The 20,862-nt window shown below is 45.5% G+C and overlaps 2 protein-coding genes across 5 annotated transcripts in view; one reads left to right on the top strand and one right to left on the bottom strand.

The window, feature by feature from the left end:
• The window catches only part of NUDT13 (nudix hydrolase 13), a 23,992-nt gene extending 14,866 nt beyond the window's left edge, over nucleotides 1–9,126 (bottom strand). The window contains exon 1 of one of the 2 annotated variants that reach the window (XM_019538576.1): nucleotides 9,034–9,126. The gene's annotated coding sequence lies outside the window, so the exon portion shown is untranslated. The remainder of the gene's footprint in view (nucleotides 1–9,033) is intronic. The other variant, XM_019538575.1, reaches the window with a different exon arrangement.
• A 131-nt stretch (nucleotides 9,127–9,257) lies between these two features.
• The window catches only part of P4HA1 (prolyl 4-hydroxylase subunit alpha 1), a 54,171-nt gene continuing 42,566 nt past the window's right edge, over nucleotides 9,258–20,862 (top strand). For all 3 annotated transcript variants that reach the window (XM_019538574.1, XM_019538573.1, XM_019538572.1), the window contains exon 1: nucleotides 9,258–9,357. The gene's annotated coding sequence lies outside the window, so the exon portion shown is untranslated. The remainder of the gene's footprint in view (nucleotides 9,358–20,862) is intronic.

Raw genomic sequence — 20,862 nt, 5'->3', positions numbered from 1 at the left:
GCAGGCTCCTACCCTGGGGGTGTTTAAGAGGAGGTTAGATGCACATCTTGCTGGGGTCGTTTGACCCCAGTATTCTTTCCTGCCGTGGCAGGGGGTCAGACTAGATGATCTGCTCAGGTCCCTTCTGACCCTAGAAACTATGAAACTAAGATCAGCTCCCAGACTACTGTACCTGGCAGCACATTTTGAGGAGGATGTGAGCAGCCAACAGTGGCAAAAGGACAAGTTGGGGACCATGTAGTAGGGTTGTGTGAACCTTCGGTAGCTGATTCGATTCAGAGGAGATTCAACCCAATCTGGGGACCGAATCTCCAAATCTGAATCAAATCAGGAGACCAATTAAAAGCTCCATGACCTGAAAGTGTACCTTGCTGGAGAAGGGTGGCCTGGTGGAGATACCTGTGGCGGAGCAGCTCCCCAGAAATGCCAAGCCAGTTACCCCCTTGGTGAAAGGAGATGAGGGGCACCTGAAGACCCCAACCCCCAGATCCCTGGTGGGTTTGATCTACACAGGGGTAGCCCAGGTTCATGGGAGTCCTGAGGCAGGGCCCAAGTTGGTGGAGGGTGTCGGGCTGTCACCGTGTAAGGGTGTACACCTCGACGTCCTGCTGACATTCACTGGCCCCTTAAAGCAGCTGGGCCCCTATGGCTGAGCTGGAGGGGATTTGACGCCCCTTCTTTTCCCTCCTGCCACGACTTTGATGATATAAGAGATCTGAAAAAGGAAGGTGGTGGCTGCCTGTCTCCTGCCAACTCAATCAAAGGGACTGCCCCGCATCCCCGGGCCGAACTCGGAGTAAAGAAAGGACCAGCTTGAAGCCAACTTTCTGATTCCCCCTCCTTTTATTTATTTTTTTTGAAAGAAACAAAAAGAGTCCTTGACCTTTGGCCTCCTCAGCCTCAGGGGTCTTCCAGATCTGGTGTTCTATTGCCTGGGGTCATTATCCCAGAGTCTTCTATGATCCGCTCTTCTCATCCGGGCCTCTTCCCCATGACCTTCAAACCGTGCTGCAAGGAACCTGATTACTGGCGAGTGCAGCTACCGTGGCAGGGGATTCCCTCGGTCGTCATCAGTTAGGGCGGATGCAGTCTTCGCGGCTTGGGATTTTGCCGGCCTGGCTTCAGCTATGAAGGCTTCTAGGGCTTGAGCTCCTGCTCCCCTTTCCTTGGGCAGGTGCCTGTCCTCAGTCTGGACTCTCCAACCAGCTGGGGAGTGTCCACAGAAGGCGAAAGAAAAAAAAACAATAGAGAAAAATCCCGCTGCGGTGGGTGGTTCAGGCAGGTCCACCACCTCCGCCACTCCTAGGGGCTATCCCCGGATTCCCTCCAGTGCCCGACCTCTTCCACCCTCCACTTCACTCTTGCGGTGAGGGTGCCACCGCCTCCTCGGCCTCAGCCCAGAGGCTTACCCATGCTTCTCCTTCTTCGGCTACTTGGCCTTGCTCCTTTGACTCCCTTCTGGGTCCGCCCACGGCCTCTGGATATAGCCCATGCTGCCAATTGGCCCCAATTCGCTTCACCTGACGTGGAGGTAGAGCTGAGCCCAGTGCAGCAGGAACTCCCGGTCTGCAGAGTAGACGTCGCTGTGTGAGGTGGTTCATGTCCCTAGCCGGGGATATGTCCTTGGTGAGTGCCCTCCAGGCTCTCAAAGAGGGACCTGGAGCAGCACCCAGGCTCCCGGTAAGACCTGAGGTTGCAGAGGCCCTAAGAGGGGGCCAGGCACAGCTGCGGCCATCTGAGCTCCACGGGGTGGAAGACCCCAGAGGAGCCCCAGTGAGGGGGAACCAAGGGCTGGGAGCCCAGTATGTGCGGCCAGGGGCCCAGTGTGTGTTGTGTATGTTTGTTTGTCTAAAGGAAGAACCCAGTGCAAACCGCTGGAGAAAACATCTGCAAGGGCACTGGGACCTGGAGCTTCAGTGGGGAGTGAGAGTCCCACATGAGATACCAGAGGTCAGGTCCTAGTACTACCTAGCTGGAGGAAACATCAGTGAGGCCTGGGACACGTGTAGGCGTGGCAGCAGTGTGTACTTATTGCCCACAGTCATTGGGGCGCACAAAGGGCAGCCTCCCACCTACTTAACATCACAATCATTTATTAACAAGGCGTAGCAGATGAACAAGGTGGGCAGGTTGCCCAGAGACAAGGGCAGGGCCATACTAGTACCAGGCCTAGAGGCTACTCTTGTCACAGCCACATCCGGCCCATTTGTCATATTTTGCCCATTGCAGTACTAGAGGATTTGACCAAAAGAAATCTCATGATTCAATAAGGACAAGTGTGAAGTCCTGCACTTAGGATGGAACAATCCCATGCATCAGTACAGGCTGGGTGGGGACCAACTGGATAAGCAGCAGCTCTGCAGAAGAGGACTTGGGGTTTACAGTGGACTGTAAGCTGAATATGAGCCAGTAACGTGCCCTTGTTGGAAAGAAGGCTAACAGTATACTGGGCTGCATTGGTAGGAATGTTGCCAGCAAATCAAGGGAAGTGATTATGCCCCTCTATTCTCCACTAGTAAGGCCACATCCAGAGTACTGTGTTCAGTTTTAAGTCCCCCACTACAGAAAAGATGTGGACAAGTTGGAGAGAGTCTAGTGCAAGGCAATGAAAACAGTTAGGGGGCTGGGGCACATGACTTAGGAAGAGAGGTTGAGGGAACCCCAGAACCGGGCTTATTTAGTCTGCAGAAGAGAAGACTGAGAGGAGATTCAATAGCAGCCTTCATCTCCCTGAAGTTGGGTTCCAAAGAGGCTGAAGCTAGATTGTTCTCAGTGTTGGCAGGTGACAGAAGAAGGAGCAATGGTCTCAAATTGCAGCAAGGGAAGTTTAGGTTAGATATCAGGAAAAGCTTTCTCATGAGGAGGGTAATAAAGCACTGGAACAGGATACCCAGATAGGTTGTGTAATCTCCATCCCTGGAGGCTTTTAAGACCTGGCTACACAAAATCTTAGCTGGGATGATATAGTTGGGGATGGCCCTGCTTTGAGCAAGATGTTGGACTAGATGACCTCATGAGGTCCCTTCAAACCCTAGTTTTCTATGATTTTATGATTCTATGAAACCTTGTGAACCTCATATGCAATTTCTTGTAGAATTTTTGAAACAGTATATTTTTGGTTAGACTGTGAAAATCTGCAATGCAGATACAATTTCAGTGCAGATCTCAGGAGTCTGCAGACAACTCTGTACTTTACTCTAGAATGGGTAGTTCAGAGTTTAGAACGTAACTGCACGGGCAACAATTTGTATTTATCACAATAAAATACACTAGTTGGATGAGGAGGGTATTTATAACCCCTTAATTCCGAGAACCTATAAATGGCACAGTTTATATTTGGTTATTAAAAACTCAGCAGATATAGTGTTAAATTCCTGGTCTCAGGACTTAGGTGCAAATAAACTTGCTTTGTAAATCCCAACTCTGTATTAAACTGCTTAAGTAGTTGGATCTTATCCAATGAAAAAGCATTCCTTCTGTATGGAGTATATTAGACTAGAGAGAGAAATGTATGCAATCTCCAGCAGCAGGAAGTACTTCATAAAAGCCACACGTTGACCCAGAGCATGTTTTAATGGAAATGCAGCTCCTCCAGTAAACAGAGGTCAGGTTTTTTGTTAATCTGTTCTGTTTTCCAGAATCCCTTTCCCTGTTTCCCCCCCTCTGGAAGCTCTGGGAAATAACTCCACAAAGACTGCTTCAGAAACCTCCTCACTGTGGAGTCTGTGTTAGATGGCTAGCTATACAGCTGCTCTTTTTTTCTTAACTCCTTGGTTAGTGGGACTCTGTCATAATGAATTCTTCACTTTATGAGCATTAATAGTTCATTATATCAGAGAATCAATTTATTATATTTTGCCAAATAAAGGATGTTAAATAATGCTAACAATCATTATAGAACATAGCAGTAGATATTTTTCAATGTCCTAATTCTTCTGAAAAATAAGGAAACTAAATAGTAAACCTCTCTGGAGGCCTCAAAAAAGATAAAAAAGCAGTACAGATGAGGTTAACAGAGCAGTACAGATGTCAAGCACTCAAACCTATATCTGAATTTATAAATACACTACTATGATTAGAAAGCTAAGTTTATCAAATGAAATGTCACAGCATGATTAAAGATGCATCTCTTTCATTCATTTATAATTGTTTGAGTAAACAGATTCTTCTTCCCTTCTGGGTCAAGAGTTAAATGCCTGCATTCAACATGAAGTGCGTCTTTACAAGTGCAGAAACAAATGTTATATAAAAAGGATAATGACAGACCTTCATTTATTTTATCATTAATTAAGCCAGTGTAATGAAGGATTCTAGACATTTAATTTGAGAGCACAGTCCATAAAAATAACAAATGAGATGCATAGATAAAAACAGCATACTTGTTTTCTATGTAATGCACAATTACTTAGAAGTTAATTATGTCTGACTCTTACTTGTATGCTTCCTGTAAAAGAGCAAGCCCGATCATATTAATCCTCTAGACTGATTGACAAATCTTCCTTTAACAAGATAAAGGATTGAAATATAATCTCTCAAGAAAACATCCACCCTGCTTTTACAACGAACAGCTGACCCTTCTGAGTCTGTGACCTTTTACTGTTCTCTGTTGCCTCAAGTAACCTGTTGTATCCCTGGATTTGTGGCCCTCCCTTCATACCTGGGTGGGCTTTTAGCTTTGAGGAGGGTGCCTAAAGGGGTGCTGTAGCAATGAGAAAAAAAATACAAACAAAAATTACCCCTTTGCCCTTAAACAGGAAACTTGCAATACTGTGCAGTCTGAAAAAATGCACCAGATATACAGGGTAGATAACTTTCTAATTTATACAGCCATTCTTATGACACAACTTATAAATTTAAAGGCCATAAATGCTGGCTATCATTTATGCACGTAAGTGCTTTACTCTTTGTGAACCTCTCAGCTATGTACATTGTATTAATAAGTGAATAGAGTATTTATATGTGTTCACATAGCCTGTGCCACTGGCAATACCATAAGCTAAATAAAGGCTCCTCAGACAAACAAGTCTCATGTTGCTTCCTGAAGTTTGCTAAATCTGAGCTTTGGGAGGTCACCAAAGGAAGTCAGTCACAAAGATGTAGCCTTTACATAGAGAATACCCTGTTCTGACACAAGAAAAATGAGTATGAAGAGTGAATTAAGAGGTCATAAGCAGCTGGAATAAATCTCTCAGAAAGCAGGAATTCCAGTCATTTAGTAATAAGCAAGGCTGAAGGCAAATGCCTGATTCTGGCATACCTACACAGATGCTTCTCTTCACTCTTACAAGTAGTCTAACTGACTTGTACAGGGCTACTTGAAGCAACAGAATGTGCTTCCTAGGCTTTATAATTTCTCAGCCATGGCAGTGGCAGGACATAACAGTTCTCACTCTCTCTGATTCTGCCTGTAGCATGTTTTTAGTTTTGTATTCATACTACATTTTGTGGTTGCAGTATGTGTGCACAGGGAAGAAAGTACATGGAGGTAAAATAAAAATAGCAGGCTACTTGCAGCGCACAGCATCATGTTCATGGTCTTTTCATGGAAAGCTTCCTTCTCTCCGCTGCTGATTGGCTGAGAGACCCCAGAAGCCCTGCCCCTCACTGCTGATTGCCTCAGAGGGCTGCCTTTCATGTGGCCCCACCCCTCACCACTGATTCATGAAGAGGACTGCCCTTCATGCAGCACCCTTGCTGCTGATGGGGGGCACAAAAGGCAGCACTCTCAGCCAGTTTGTGGCAGGGAGGAGGAGGGGGGTATCATCTTGGCTGCTTCCCTTCATGCCAGTGGTTTCCTCACCCCACCCCACCCCCCGGTGGGCTGAGAGGCTGGTCCCACTGGGGAGCCAGAATTTAATTTTAATAAGTTCCCCTCCCATCAGCAATTCCACAGAAAATTAGAGGAACCTGTTTTGGCAGTGATCATGGAAACTGCCTGTTTCACAGTTTCTGTAAAAGTTGCAAATTTCCCTATGTATGAAGGACTGGAGCCGTGGGACTTTGTGAATGGAGGAAACAGGACTCAATGACCTATTAGGCCCCTTCTAAGCCAGAGGCAGGAGCAGGTTTTTGCCATGTACACTACAGTTTCATTGGATGAGTCGGTATGAATAGGCAGATGCAAGAAATATCTGATATGCTTTTAAAATGCTCATCTCTTCAATATGTAAACACCTTCCTTATTTGATAGATGAGGAATTCTCGAGTTGAATAGGCCTCCTAGATTTCACCAACTGCTGGAATTATGGGGGGGTGTTTGTTGTGGGAGTTTTGGGGGGGTTTTTTGTTTTGATGTTACCTGAAAACGGAGTATTTGGAAAGTTGGATTTGATCAGGTTTTAATGTACTTGAAGTTTTCTTCCTCTGCCTGCTAAAAACTTGAGAACACGGCTTGCAAACAAGAACCAAGTTAACTGCTGTTCTAGAAGGAAACTGCTGATCAAGACAAATAACTAGATCTGGCCTACTGCACAGCCTCAAAAAAACTGATAATAGGATACAGAATCTAAATTTGAGGTAACTGGATCATTTTGGCACAGGGTGACAGTTGTAAGTTACTGCCAGCAAGTTTTGAAATTAGCTCTGTTTGTTTCCTTTGAGGGGAAGTAAAAATCTTGTCCATATACTACCGCATTTTCTTGACTAAACAATAAGCCCTCCATAATTAGATTCTATATATAGGAAACTTAAATTTCTTAATTTTCCAAATATAAAATCTAATTATTGGAGGTTTTGCCTTTAAATTTTCCTCCTCCTCCTGCTACAACAAGGAGAATATATCAGATACCCCCCCCTTGCCCTCTGCCTTCCCTCAACTTCTTCTCCCTCCAGAGCTTTTCCCCTCTCCTTACCTGTCAGACCCTGCTTTCTCCAAGCACATGGAAGTGAGGAGAAAATTTGAAAAGTGTCCCTGAAATAAACATAGCTGTAGTAATTTACACATAGTACCCATAGACTTAGTTCATCCAGAATTGATGCATTTTACCTTTTTGGAAAATGCAAATTTTAGTACTCCAGAAACACACTTTTACATAGCGCTTTAGCACCTTTCTTTTATTTATGTCTTGGACCAGATTAGCTCCAAATTCTATCAAGTCTACCACCAGCAAGTGTCCTATCTCAGACTTTTCAGCTAGTCCCAAATCCATGGCAAACATCCTATATGTAAGCTCCAAGGCCTTGGAGTTCAGATGCCCCCTACCCTCACTTGTCCCTAACTAGAAGACTGAAGGAGCAAGGCCTTGGAGTTCAGATGCCCCTAGCCTCATTTGCCCCTAGCAAAAACACTAAAGAAGCCAGCTAAAGTAAACACCTGAGAGAAATTTCCCATCCCCAAATACTGTGTAGCCAAAATCCTCTCACAAAGAGACATTAGCAGACAGCACAATGGACAGGACTTTACCCTCAGCTACAGTAATCCAAAGCTAAAGAACTCTTGATTTACCCTACAGTCCCTTAAAATGGGCCCCACCAGAGTCAACAATGTTTAAAACCCTGGTGTCCCCACAGCTTGGCATTGGGGGGTGTTCCAGATACTGCCCACAAAGGAGCCATGTGCTAATTAGCCCCCACTTATGACTGGAACTGGGTGCTCTTGTAATAGTTCCTAGAATGCTCCAAAAATCTATGTGCAGCTGAGGCATATAAAGGGCAACCTTGTCCCATTTCACCTCATTGAGTGTGGGGCCACAGTAATCATATGTGATGGGGGACTCTGAGTGAACTGTTTGGGGCCTCATTTGGTGATGTTTGCTCAGACATTTAAGGCTGAAGAAACAGGAATCATTGATAAAGGAAAAGAAAAGTATGGCTCAGCTGTGGGAGAGAAGAGAAAGTCAAAATGCACCCAATGTAGCGGCTCACCATGACTTGGAGAAAAGCACAGAGGGGCCTCTGTTCAATGGGCATTAGCATATGTCTTATTCAGATAAGCAGCACTAAACATAAAGGAGGGTCAGGGGAGATACCATGGGATCAGTCCAGGTGCTTTTCTGCTGTGACTAAAGGGAAGATTCCCCTTCCTGACCTCTGAGGCCAAGTCCAGATGAGCATAGACATTTGATTCCTGGGAAACCACTAGCAGTGGGACACCTTGTCCCTAAACACCTGTGCCACATGCCCTCTGGTGTATGGCAAGTTATCCCTGGTGGGGCAAAGGAGGCTAGGGCCAGCACAGTTATGAGTCAGGGAAACTGCAGCTGCATTGCTCCTCCAGCTTGGAGTCTGGCTTGGCCAGCATGGCTGTGGCTTCAGGCAGTGCATACTGTCCCCGTATGTTCTGACCTTCTTTTTTTTTTTTGCGCAGGATTTTTTGACCCCTGCATCTCCAATGGTCAAAAAAAAAACCTCCCACGCTACAAGGTAGCAATGCAGGAAACTCCCAAATATGTGGTGCTACAGACAGGTCTGTGGCACAACATACTGCACAGCCATGCTCATCTGGACATGGCCTCTACATGCAGAAAGGGGTGGAGACCTGTCCTTGCACTGCAGGGCCTGCTACCAGTGATCTCAGCTACATGCCTACTTCATGGAGATAGGGAATCTCCCCCAGCTTCCTTCTTTGGCCCATTGGTTAAGGGCATGTAACACCCAGAGCATGCGAACCTCAAAACCTCCTAGCTTGCGCCTGCGCATAAGATACCTGCCACAGCTTTGGAAGTAGCTGAAACCCCAGGCTAATGCACGTAGGAGGGAGGATACTTGCCAGCAGTAGTACCACATGGATTTGAACACTGAGGTCTGCTCAGTTGATGACAGGTTTCGTAACTGATTTGGCTAATTTGACCTGGAACCCCAAATTTGAAAAACAAAACAAACAAACAAAAAAACGGAGGGCACTTGCCCGTGGCAGTGTCACACACCAAAACAAACGAGCTCTGCTCAGTTGATAGACTCGGGCCTGCTCTGTCCCGAGACAGGACATTAAAAAAGAAAAACCCTCTCTGCCTTCCCTCTCCTGCTCCTTCAGCCGCGGGGCTGGGGGCTAAGGCCACCAGGGGGCGGGCGCCACCGCAGCGGGCCGCGGCCTACCTGGCTCCGGCGCTGCCCGGCCCCCCCGCTCTCGTCCACTGGCCACGTCCCCGCCGCGCTCACTTGCCCAGGTGCAGGAGAGAGCCAGAGCCGCACATGCGCACTAGTCGGGGCGCCGCTGTGTGACTGAGCTCACGTACCGCGGCGGGGCGGGGCCAGGCCGGGCGGGGGCAGGGCCGGGAGGGCCTCGGCCCTTATAAAGCCCCCACTGGGCCGTCCTCTCTCCTCTGCACCGGGCGCAGGGGTTGGAGCAGCAGCGCGTAGCAGCCAGGGAGCGCGGCCCCAGCCTGACTCGGTTTTGTCTCCGTCTTCGCCTTGTTCTAGGTGAGTGGCGGCCGCCTGCGGACTCGCTCCCGTCGCTGGGCGGGGTGGTAGGAGCGCTTCGGGGGATCCGCTTGTGGCTGGCTGGGGGGCGGTCTCCGCACAGCCCCCGCTCCCCGGGGCAGGAGGCGCCGGACCGCGCTGTGCGCAGCGCTTCGTGCCCCGCGGGGTAGTAGGAGAGCAGCGCTGCCGGGGCCGTGCTCCGGGACAGCAGTGCGGGGCCTGCGGGGCGGGGCGGGGCGAGGCGATACGTGGCAGTGGTGCTCCGCCTCCGGCTTTCTTCCCTCGCCTCTTCTTGTTTCTCTCCCCCCCCGCAGTTTGGGGTGAGGGGTTGCCCGAGGCGTGAGATTTCTCTGCCCTTCTCTGCCCTGAGATCCTGCGGCCCTGTCCCCTGCCCGATGGGAGGCACGATGTACTGCTTGTGTACTCCTAGCTCACCCCTGGCATCATTTGGCCCGTGTGGAGAAGATGGGCAGGCAGTGGTTGAGGAGGGAAGCGGAGGGGTGACTGCCCCATTCCTGGGTTTTGTGCCTCGTGGGTGAGAGAGTTTGACTGCTGGAAGTGAAGCAGCCTACCTCTGTGCAAGACACCGAGTTAAACCCCTCTGCTCACTGCTGCTGACAGGAGGCTTGCAATGCTGCTGTGTACCTCACTTCCGTTGTGGGAGTCTGCTTTAGGTTCAGCCTCTTAAAGCTTAATGTAGCTGGGGGTGGAGGTGAAATGTATACAGATAGATCTGTTGATGTGGGGAAAAAAGCTTGACCACAGTGGTGGCAGGGGAAGTGCCCTGGCTGAGGTAGTAAAACTAAAATGGCACTTAGTGGAGGGTTGCACCCTTGTCTGCTTGCAGACAGGACTCCCTATGAGAGCCTCCTGGTTAGCTTCCCACTGGCCAGCTTCCAGGTACACACCAACTTTATGGAAATGAGACTCCTCCTATGGTTGCTCTTGCAGCTGTACAGATGAGGACAAGCAAAACTCAGGGGCATCCAAACCCCAAGTCTACAGGCTTGGCCCTGCATGTAGGAACCCTGCCAAAGAACTCGGAAGCATCTGAAGCCCTTGGGGGAGGGGGGCAGGGGGTAGAGGATGTTTGCTGATAGAGCAGCGTATAGGTCTTGAATAGCTCATAGATTTAGAATTGATTTGGCTGATTTGACTTTGGACACACAGTTTTTCTTAAGTCTTGTTGCATGAGCTTAAGAAAACAATCCTATTTTGAGCTTCTATACTGCAGTCCTCCCTAGGCATTCTAGTGTGACAGCTCTGTGCAGGCCTGGTGTAAATCTGACTGCATCCAGCTGTCATTCCAAAAATAATGACTTCAGTATGGAAGCCCTAAATAATCCTCTCAAAGAGGTTACTGAGAACCCCTTGATTACTTGCTTTTGTTCACCTGAATGTCTTGAGGAGCTGCCTGCCTCCTTGGGAGGAGAAAGAAGAGTTCACACTTCTATGTCTGTGTGGCTTAATGCCTCTGGCTGATGCTACCATATTAGAAAAAATAGATTTTAGTGGGGGTTAAGGATGCTTACAACTGGAAGCCTTCAAAGATTTTTCCTATCAAGATGCTAGTAAATGGAGGAAGCATCTCAATAAGCTCTTAAGGTACAAAGAACAAAATATACTAGGTTAACCTGGAGAGAAACTTTCAGAGTAAAAATGCACAAATGCAGAAAATGTACTTTTGGCCTACCCTGCAGACATACCCATCTAACTGGGCTGGAAATAAGTCTAAGGGCTTTCTGCTGGTTTAAGATAGCATCACCCTCATACACTGGGTTTCTGGTGGGGTGCCTCCTAAGTCTGGGGAGGCACAACTTGTGGGTGAGCCAATGGGGGGGGGCCAGAAGCCCCATATCCACTCCTATACTTCTGTGCTGCAGCTTAGTGTCCCCCCCAGCACTCCACCAGCCTGCAAAGCAAGCAAAAAAACAAAAACAAAACACTAGCCTGTCCTGAGTGGTGCTGAGTTGGGGGTGGGGGCCAATCTCAGGGTGGGCATGTGCCCCCCACCAGTCACCATCTGATCCAATTCTGCAGTTCCAGCTGAAATTTTTTGATTTGATTACCTTGCCTTTCTTTACACTGTTACAGTAACAGGAGTTGATTGAAATCTTGCTCCTGCAGTGTAGATGAAGAATCATGGGAACTGAAGGTGTGATTACAGCACCAGTAGGTGCAGCCATGCTACTGTTAATCTTGCTCACACTGTTAACAAAGACACTGAAGGTCTAGTGGCATAGATTTCAGCACAGGCTGAACCAGCATGCCGAGGGCAAAGGTATATAATCTGCCTACTGTGCCAGGGTTTGTGCCCCTTCATCTTCACTTGTTAACAGTACTGCACAGATGTGCCTGCTTTTGCTGCAGTCACGGCTTTTGCCTGTGTAATAGACATAAGGTGAAATGTGTAAATTTTTCTTTCAAGAACTTAGGCAGTGATGTCTGAGACATTTGTTTCTTGCTGTGTGTCTGTGCTTAGATAACAGGTTATGAATACAGGGACTTGCAAGGAAAAAATCCTGGGGGGGGGGAGAAAATATAGTAAGATAATTGATCTCTTGTTCAACTCCTTGAGTTTGCAATTATAAGTCACAGTGGTGCCCTCATAGATATTTGGGACTTTTTAGTTATTTGCAACTCCAGTTAAATGTAATAAATGTCTTTTTGTAATGACCAGGTACCCCCCAAACTAGGAAGGGTTTTGGTTTTTAAAGTCTCTAGATGGAATGTGGAGTAAGAGAGAACCATGGCAAGCAAGATGCTCTCTAATTTTTATATTCTTGCATAGTGGGAGTCTTCATTTTACTATGGATGTTCTAAAAATATGTCTGCGAGGAGGCAATGCAAGTCTGCTATAAAAAACACTAGATATAATACTTTCATCTGTTGTAGAAATGGAGATGATGGATAGTGTTGTAGGGACAAGAGAAGATGGGAATCCTCTATAGAAGTGTCTTCCCAGAGACAGAAGTGTGGAAGAGGTATTAGAAAGTGATCATATGTGTGGTGTGTGTTTGTTTTTTATGTGATGATTTATCCCTAGTGTACAAGTTCTTACTTTTAAGGCAAAAGTAAGAACACAGCATAAATAAAAATAGCATGGTGAAACCAAGTTCTTGTCACTTGTACAAAGTCTTGCATGGGCTGCCTGTACTTAGAAAAGAGAAGTATTTCAATTATTGCAAAAAAAAAAAAAAAAAAAACTGGATTACACATGCAGCTGAAGCTACTTTTTTAGAGGATATGTAACTTGATTATCTAGTTTCAACACTTAGTTTTTATGGGGTTTTCCTTTTCCATCTGGAACTAGAACCTTTAGACAGAATTTGCTTATACCAATTTCCAGAATACCTCCATCTCCTGGTAGTGCCAGGAGAGGGAACATTAATGAGGTAAGGATTCTTGCTGTAGTACCAATATTTAGGGATGCTCTGACTAGTTGCAAGTAAATGCAAGTGCTGGGTTCATATACAGATTCCTACAGAAACACCAAGAGGTGGGAATAAAAATGATTTGGTAACTGATAACAGTATGTATATGAAAACACCTGTTCTGGCATTGAAATAAAGTGGGTAGGTGGTTAGGAGGGCAGGGGGCAAGTTAGGGTTGTTAAAAGAAAGCAACTACATTTATTTTACCAAGTCATTATGTGAACAACTACTTTGAAAAGTCTATGAACTAACAATGATTTGATTACTGTGATTTTTTTTTTTTTTTTTAATTTTTTGGGGGGTTTGTTTTATTTATTTATTTTAACATGTGCTAGCCCCTCATAGAGATGTGAAGGGAGTTTGGTTTGTGTTTTGGTTTTTGTGGGGGGTGTTTGGTTTTTGTGGGGGGGGTGTTGGTAAACTTTCATGATGCAATAAAATAAAATGCTAACTGAATATACTGAATCCTCAAAATCTGAGAGCCTTTAGATGCTCTTAACTTGCCTGTCGCACAAAAGGCAAGGAAGATTTGGATTTGACTGGAATGTCTTTTTAGTTCAGTGGTAAAGGCAACCCAGAATATCTGTTTAAGTTCTCCTTCATATACCATATGTGAGTATGAAAGCCTAATTAAAGGTGATCAAGAAAAGGCTTTTTAAAGCATTGTATATTTTGGCATTGGAAAGAATGCATTATATACTCTCTAAAACCAAAATGCTAGTGGGGAATGTAGAATACTTCCCATGTTCTGTGTTGCTTATTTGAATCAAAGTAAAAAAACTTAAACACTTAGTTCTTGGTGTAGTTGCTCATGGTAAAATACAGTATAGTACATGTAGTCATCCATATAGTACAGTAATTTTGTTTTTAGTGCTTAAAACCATGTCTTACAGGTGATGCTTATTGGCCTGAGACTTCCACTGCATTGAAGTGTGAAGACTCTGTAGATAAGCCTTCAGTGCTTCTGTGCCTTAAATTACCCAGTTACCACTTAGTAACTTAATCAATTTTCCTATCCCATGCAGGGTTGTGGTGAGGACCAGTACCTTTAAAAGATGCTTGGATGTTACATTTCTCTCATTCTTGGCTGCCACTCACGTAAAGTAAATTTAAATTCAAGTTTATCAAAGGTTAAGGTAACATGAGCACCTGATTAAATGATCCAAGGGAAAAGCTGTCTGGAGATCAGATGGAGAAGACCTGTGAAGGATGCAGAGTTCTGCAGTTTAACCCACACTGAGGAAAAATCAGTTTCAATTGGCAGACTCCTGCCAGTTGGGTGCATAGTAAAGGCCAAGGTGGTTTTAAACGAGAATAAAATTCAGTTGATTTAAAATACTTTTTCTTGTTGCTGATCTAGTTCTAATTCCTTTTTTAACTGTTTTTCCTTTCTGATTGTTGCTGTTTGTAAAAAATCTGACTTGCTTCCAGAAACTGCTGAAACCTGTCTGAGGATGATAACTGCTTGGCTGATCCTGTTTTAGAGGAACTGGCTGAAATGTATTTGGAAAAAACTAGGGATGCTGAAGCTTTAAAATAATAGAAGAGAATAATAAATTTCTGTTCTTGTAAGTCCATTATCTTTCAGTAACCCATCCACACTATTTTTTCTTCAGTGTTTTGGGTGTGTAGTCACCAGGAAAAAAAAAAAAAAAAAGAGGAAAATTATTAATACTGATACTTCTAATGACATTCTACTAGGAACAGGGGAGGGAGTAAGTAGGATTATGGTAGGCCTTGTATATTCTGGGTACAAGAAGTACTTCACAGTTGTCTTAGTGAAACAAATCATAACCTGGCTTACAAAGCAGAGATGTATATAAATTAGAAGTATTATAAATGCAAACTTGCAGGTACTCTGACTACTGTTTCCCTTAGGTGTACTATAGTCTCCTTCAGTCTTATTTGGGAACTTACATCTGAACAACTAAAGCACAGTATATGTATAACTCTCTTATATAAAAGTGAACCAGACCTGCCCTTGGGATAGGCAATGCATACTGGTTCAAGTTATTCAACGGCTATCAAAGAAACCTACATTTGGTCTCAGTCTCTTCTTAATTGGTATCTTGTTCCTATTCCTGTAGTCACTTGTGCTAGGCACTTCTACTGATCAAAAACCCTGCAAGATTATATAAGCCTTGTGGAACATCAAGTGCTATCCATGGAGATCTTAACTGAACTCCTGTCTTGTACTGTTGTGGCAGATATTTTTGCCTTCTGTGTTCAGACTGTCAAACTCACTATTTTTCCTTTCCATGACAAGACTGCAGGTTCTGTGGATGAGGTGGGGAGTGGTAACTTTAACTTATACCTTGATTCTTGCCCCACAAAAAAACAACTAACTCTTACCACAGTCTCCTATCGTATTCTCCTTCAATGAAAGTATTGAAAGGCAGATCTACAATTAACTAGATCATCCTGTGTCACAAGTAGTTACGATGCCCAATGGGGAGGAGGGAGCAAGTAGAGTTCCTGAGGAGTCTGTCCTCAGCCCACTAGTGTTTTAATATCTATACCAGTGGTATAGATCAAGAGTGCTCAACCTCTAACCCATGGCCAAATGCAGCCTGCAGAGCTGTAGCATCTAACTCCTACGGTTTCCCATGGGTCAGGAAATTTGGTGGGGGAGCATTGGCAATTTAATATAGCCACCTTCCCCTTGTTGCCAAATTCTTAAACCCTAGGCCTCATGGTGGGTTGGAGCCAAATAGTGCACCCTTCCCTCTGCAGGCTGTCTTCTGGGGGTTGGCCCTACTCACTGTTTTTCCCTGCCCCACAAGGAATTCTGTCCCTGTGGAACTAGGTCAAATTCCCTCTGCTCTGCTGGGGCTAGGTTGCCCTCTATACCACCCCCCCCCCAGTGTGGATCCCACCAAGCCCACCTCAGGCACTGGATTGGGACCCCCCCAGCTGGATCCAGTCCACAGATGAACCAAGCACTGCCCTTGTGGTCTGCTATGCAAAAAGATTGAGAACCACTAATTGAGAGGATAGGATTCAGTGCCCACTTAGCAAAATTGTAAATAATACCAACTTGGGTGGAGTTTTAGGCCCTTGGAGGGTTGGGTTACAATTCAGAATTACATTGATAAGCCAGATAAGTAATTTGAAATCACTCAAATGAAATTCAGTAAGAGCAAAGTCCTGAGCTGGGGTCAGAACAATCACATGCGGAGATGTAGACCTGAGAGTGACTTGCTTGGCTGTGGTACTGCAGAAAAGGATCTCTGGTTTCCAGTGGACCACAAGCTGAATATAAGCCAACAGTATGCTCTTGTTGCAAAAGAGTGTGATAGCATACTGGGTTGTATTGATAGGCACATCACTTGCAAGACAAAATCCTCCTGCTCTTTTTGGCACTAGTGAGGCCTCACTTGGAGAATTGCATCCAGTTTTGGACCTGGCACTTTGAGGGAGATGCAGACAAATTTGAGTCCAGAAGAATGACAAAAATGGTTAGAGGTCTTGGAAAAACTAAATACTCCCAGTTCTTTCAGCATGCCCTAACATATAGTCTGGAGAAGAGAAGACTGAGATGGGGTTTCCCAATGTCTTCAAATACCTGAAGGCTGATGATAGGATGGTTGGACATAGATGATTTTCTTTCTTCACAGAAGCCAGAACTAGGAACAATAGTTTTGAATTCCAGCATTGGAAATTTGGGTTGAATATTAGGGAAAATGTTCTCATTCTGAGGGTGGTTGCATGGGAACAGGCTACCCAGAGAGGTTCTGGAAGCTCTGTCCGTATACAATTTTGTTGAATCATGAAATTTTTAAGACCAGGTTAGACCATCACTTGACTTGGAATATTTAGGTCACAGATGATCCTGCCTTGAGCAAGGGGTTGGGTTAGATAATTTCCAGAGGTCCCTTCCAGCCCTGTGTTTCTACACCCCTATACTGAAGGAAAAGCGGGCTGGAATAGGAGATTATACTTGACTGAGGATTCCCACTCTTGATGTGCCATCAGTCATTCATTAAAAGAAACTAAACTCACAAGTGCCATAGTGCTCAACCTTTTGAACCTGTGGGCTAGATGAGTGGCACAGGGCCAGGCTGTGGGTTGGGCCAGACCATGCTTTGGCTGGTCCATGTGTACCAGGATCAGGACACTGCACAGCCCCCATGCACCAGGTTCAGGATTCTACACTGTCTCCACCTGGTTCTGTGTGGTGAGATCAGACTCTGGGGCCCCACATTGCCTCTGCCAGGTCCCACATGCTGGAATCAGGCTCTGGGGCCCCACACTGCCCCTGCCCCATCCTCCAGGAACAGGCCCAGCACTGCCCCTGCTCTTGCTCCATCCTTCATGGTGTTACCAGACTGTGCTGACCCCACCCAACCTCACATGCCTGGACTGCGGCCCCATGCTGGGGTCTCGTGCTGGGATTGGGGCCCAGTGCTGCTCTATGTGGCTGAGCTAGCATGCAGGGCAACGGCCCACAGGACTTACCATGGCACTGGAGGCCAGGGGTTGAGCACCCTTGCTCCAAAACAATCTAAATCTGTTTATGGCATTTCCAATTACTACTCTACAGTATTTTAGCTAAGCTTTATTTTTCTTGGTTTGCAGTCTACAATTGACTTCCGCAGCTGGTTTGGAAATCATACAACTTAGTAACTGTACTGAGGCAGGCCAAGCCTTTGCTGCCCTGTGGCCTGAAATTTGCATCTCTAAATGTGAGTCCTAGCTGGGAGGAAAGTCATCTGGGCTGGAAGTAGCAGATGTCAGGATTCCTGTAGAAGCCATATGGGTCTCCAGCTAAGGTGACTGGAAGGGGGAAGGTTTGTATGGAGAGAAATATTGGAGGAGGTAGTGAAGTTCCAGCTTGGACCAGGAGCTTTTAGGGAGGCTGACTGACTTTTGGAGAAAGGTGTAAAGGAAGATATAACTGCTACTAGAGTGTACTAGGTGGGCTCTCTCATTGAGAGAATCTGTCCCATTTAGTTGGAAAAATCTTAGCAGAATTGCACAGTGCAGAAAGGAGATCAGTCTATTACTATCATTTCTAAGAAATGTATTTAATTTTGGTTTAATATTACAAGAACAGAACTTTCTGTAATTTTTCTTTTCATTGAGTATAGTGTACTGAATGAACACTTTGTAAATCCAAAGGATTGATAAGTCCAAAATTAGCAAATATTTGTTGTGTGGTAGAACTGCTATAGTCGTACAGCTTACTTGCTTTACTCAGGTACATACATAGGAGGTGCTGAACTTCCTTGGAAATAAAAATCCCCTAATTCTGGCAATTGTGTTAGGAGTCCTAAAGAGCTACTTCTACTCTGAAGATTTTTCTTTTAGTACTGTGGGGACTTTAGTACATGGGTGTAAATTCCTACGAATAAAAAAAGTGAAAATGAATCGTTTGGAAAGCAGATTCATTTCTAACATATTTCCACTGAAATTGGTTGAGTAATATGGAGGAATAATTTAGTGAATAAAACTAACTTTAAATCTGGCATGAATCAGTTGAAATGCCATGGAAGTTCCCAGGATCAGTTAATTATTTTGTAGTGTTAAATTTCATGCTGAGTTAGGGTATGGACAAGTGTTCATTTTAGGTGCTGTAGAGTGGGGCAGACAGAACCACTGTTTAGGAGCTTTTAATAGCTATTACACTAATGGTTATTTTTGCATGATCTTTTAGAGATGCAAGTGAGCTAATTCAGCATAAGTTTGAGGGTTGATGAAGAAAGGGTTAAGTGGAGCACTTTTGCTACCCTTGTATCACTACAGAATCATACAGATTCTGCATCATAATGGGTTATAATATCCTTTGATATTTCATAGATTTCATAGACGTTAGGGCTGGAAGGGACCTCGGAAGATCATCGAGTCCAGCCCCCTGCCCCAGGGGCAGGAAGTCAGCTGGGGTCATAAACATCCAGGTTTCTCTTGAAGGCATTCAAAGTAGGTGCTTGAACCACCTCCGGTGGCAGGCCATTCTAGACCTTGGGGGCTCAGACAGCAAAGAAGTTCTTCCTTAAGTCCAGCCTGAAATGGTCTTGCAGCAGGTTATAACCGTTTGACCTATCAGCACAGTTGATTGCATGGTCAGTCAGTACAATTGTTACAGATTTAAAAGGCAGTAAAAAGGAATTCTACAAGTATGTCAAAAGTAAGAGGCTAAAGGAACTACGGGTCCTTTACAAAATGCAGAAAGCAATGTAGTTGTGCATGATGCAGGGACAGCTGAAGTATTTAATGCCTTTTTTACATCAGTGTTCACAAATAAAGGACAGCTACCAGATGAGAGCAAAGCTTAGTTGTCAACAAAGATGGGAAAGGGGACAAAGCCTAGGGTAGCAGAAGAACAAGTATAGGGTTTGCTTGAAGAAGGTAGATGCTTTCAAGTTGGTATGGCACGAATGAATGCACTGTACAGTGCTGAAGGAATTGGCTGTTGTAATTTAAGACCCACTAGCAGCTGTCCTCTTAAGAGAACTTGTAGGAGTTGGATGAGGCCCTGGATGATGCAAATATCAAGCCCATCTTTAAGGAAGGGAAGAAGGAGGATCTAGAGAATAATATACTATTAGCCTGACTTCTGTACCTGGAGCGGGTCCACAAAGAATCTATTGTGAAGCACCCAGAGGAGAATGGGGTGATCAGAACAGGAGCAGCCAGCATGGATTCACCAAGAGCAATTCTGCCTGCCTGACCAACCTGATTTCATTCTGTGATAAGGTGACAGGTGCTGTGGTTAGGGGGAGAGCAGCTGTGATACAACTTGACTTAAGCAAGGCTTTTAACATGGTCTCCCATGACATGGGATGGCCTAGTCAGGGTCCATCCTGCGTTGCACAGGGGGCTAAAATAAATGACCTTGTGAGGATCCTTCCAGCCCTACTGTCCTGTGTTCCTGTCTATACCCTAGAAGAACCAGTGTAAATTAAGTTAGTTCTGCAGAGCTATCATATCTAAAGTCTGGTCTAAACTACAACATTTTGCCAACAGGGCTGTCAGCTAGGGGTACTGGAAGATGCATCTCCAGTTTAATATAGCTGTGTTGACCACTTTTCTCAAGTATGGTTTGTCACTTGGGGAGATTCTGTAGATATACCTGCAGAAATGTCCCTTCTCTTCATATCTATTGCATCTTTGTTCAGGGCTTTGCCAGATTTGCTGTAAGTGATAGAAGCACCAGTGTAAGACTGAGGTGGGGAGGAGGAGAATTGCAGGGCTCCCTTTATAGGATTTTCTCAATTTTTTTTCTGGAGCAGTTGGGAAAGGCGGGGGGCTAGGTTTTCCTGCTTTCTTGTGGAGGTGTCAAGTGCTCAAGCCCCCTAATCTTAGATCTATACAAAATTAAGGAACTGTGTAGGTGATGTAGGCAACCTTTTCTGGATGTGGGTCAGAGTGACTTCCCTCAAGTCAGACATGCTCTGGCAGGTGGGTAGTAGGACCTGGCCACTCCTTGTCTATACAGCAGCATGAGTAGAGTACCCATAGCCAAAGCCATGCATCTGCAGGTCAGATCCACTGGTTCTGCAGGCCATTAGTTGCCGACTCCCGATGTCAGGGACTGCAGTCGCTGTGGTGCTTTGCTGGTGGTTGGGCCTTGCAGCACTTGCACGGTTTCCAGTAGCAGTTCTACTGGAGCTGTCCTGTCTGCACTGTCTATCACCTATTCTAGGCCCCTTCTGTGCTCCGCAGACAGGTGTGTCATAGTTTCATAGTTGGTAGGGTCAGAAGGGACCTGAGCAGATCATCAAGTCCAACTCCCTGCCATGGCAAGAAAGAGTACTGGGGTCAAATGACCCTGGCAAGGTGTCTATAGAACTAATTTTTTTATTTGAGATCCTGCCCAGGACTGGGTGTTGAAAGAAGGGGAGTAAGACAGTTTTCTTCCTACTCTGCTTCTCTCACTTTCTGCTCTGATCACATTGAAAATGGGGTCCTTAAGGGATGGATGCATAGATACTTTTCCACCCTGCTGATGAACTTGAGTGGACATTGGATTGCCTCTCTGTCCTTGAGGGACTGGCCCAGGCTAACATTCTAAGGGACAGCCAGCACGGGTTTGTTGCGGGTAGGTCTTGTTTGACCAATCTCATTTCCT

This window comes from Crocodylus porosus, unplaced genomic scaffold (assembly GCF_001723895.1).
Source record: "Crocodylus porosus isolate Cpor-Errol unplaced genomic scaffold, CroPor_comp1, whole genome shotgun sequence".
NCBI lineage: Eukaryota > Metazoa > Chordata > Crocodylia > Crocodylidae > Crocodylus > Crocodylus porosus.
The sequence above is the reverse complement of the archived record's forward strand: the minus strand, read 5'-3'. Positions and strand labels throughout refer to the sequence as shown.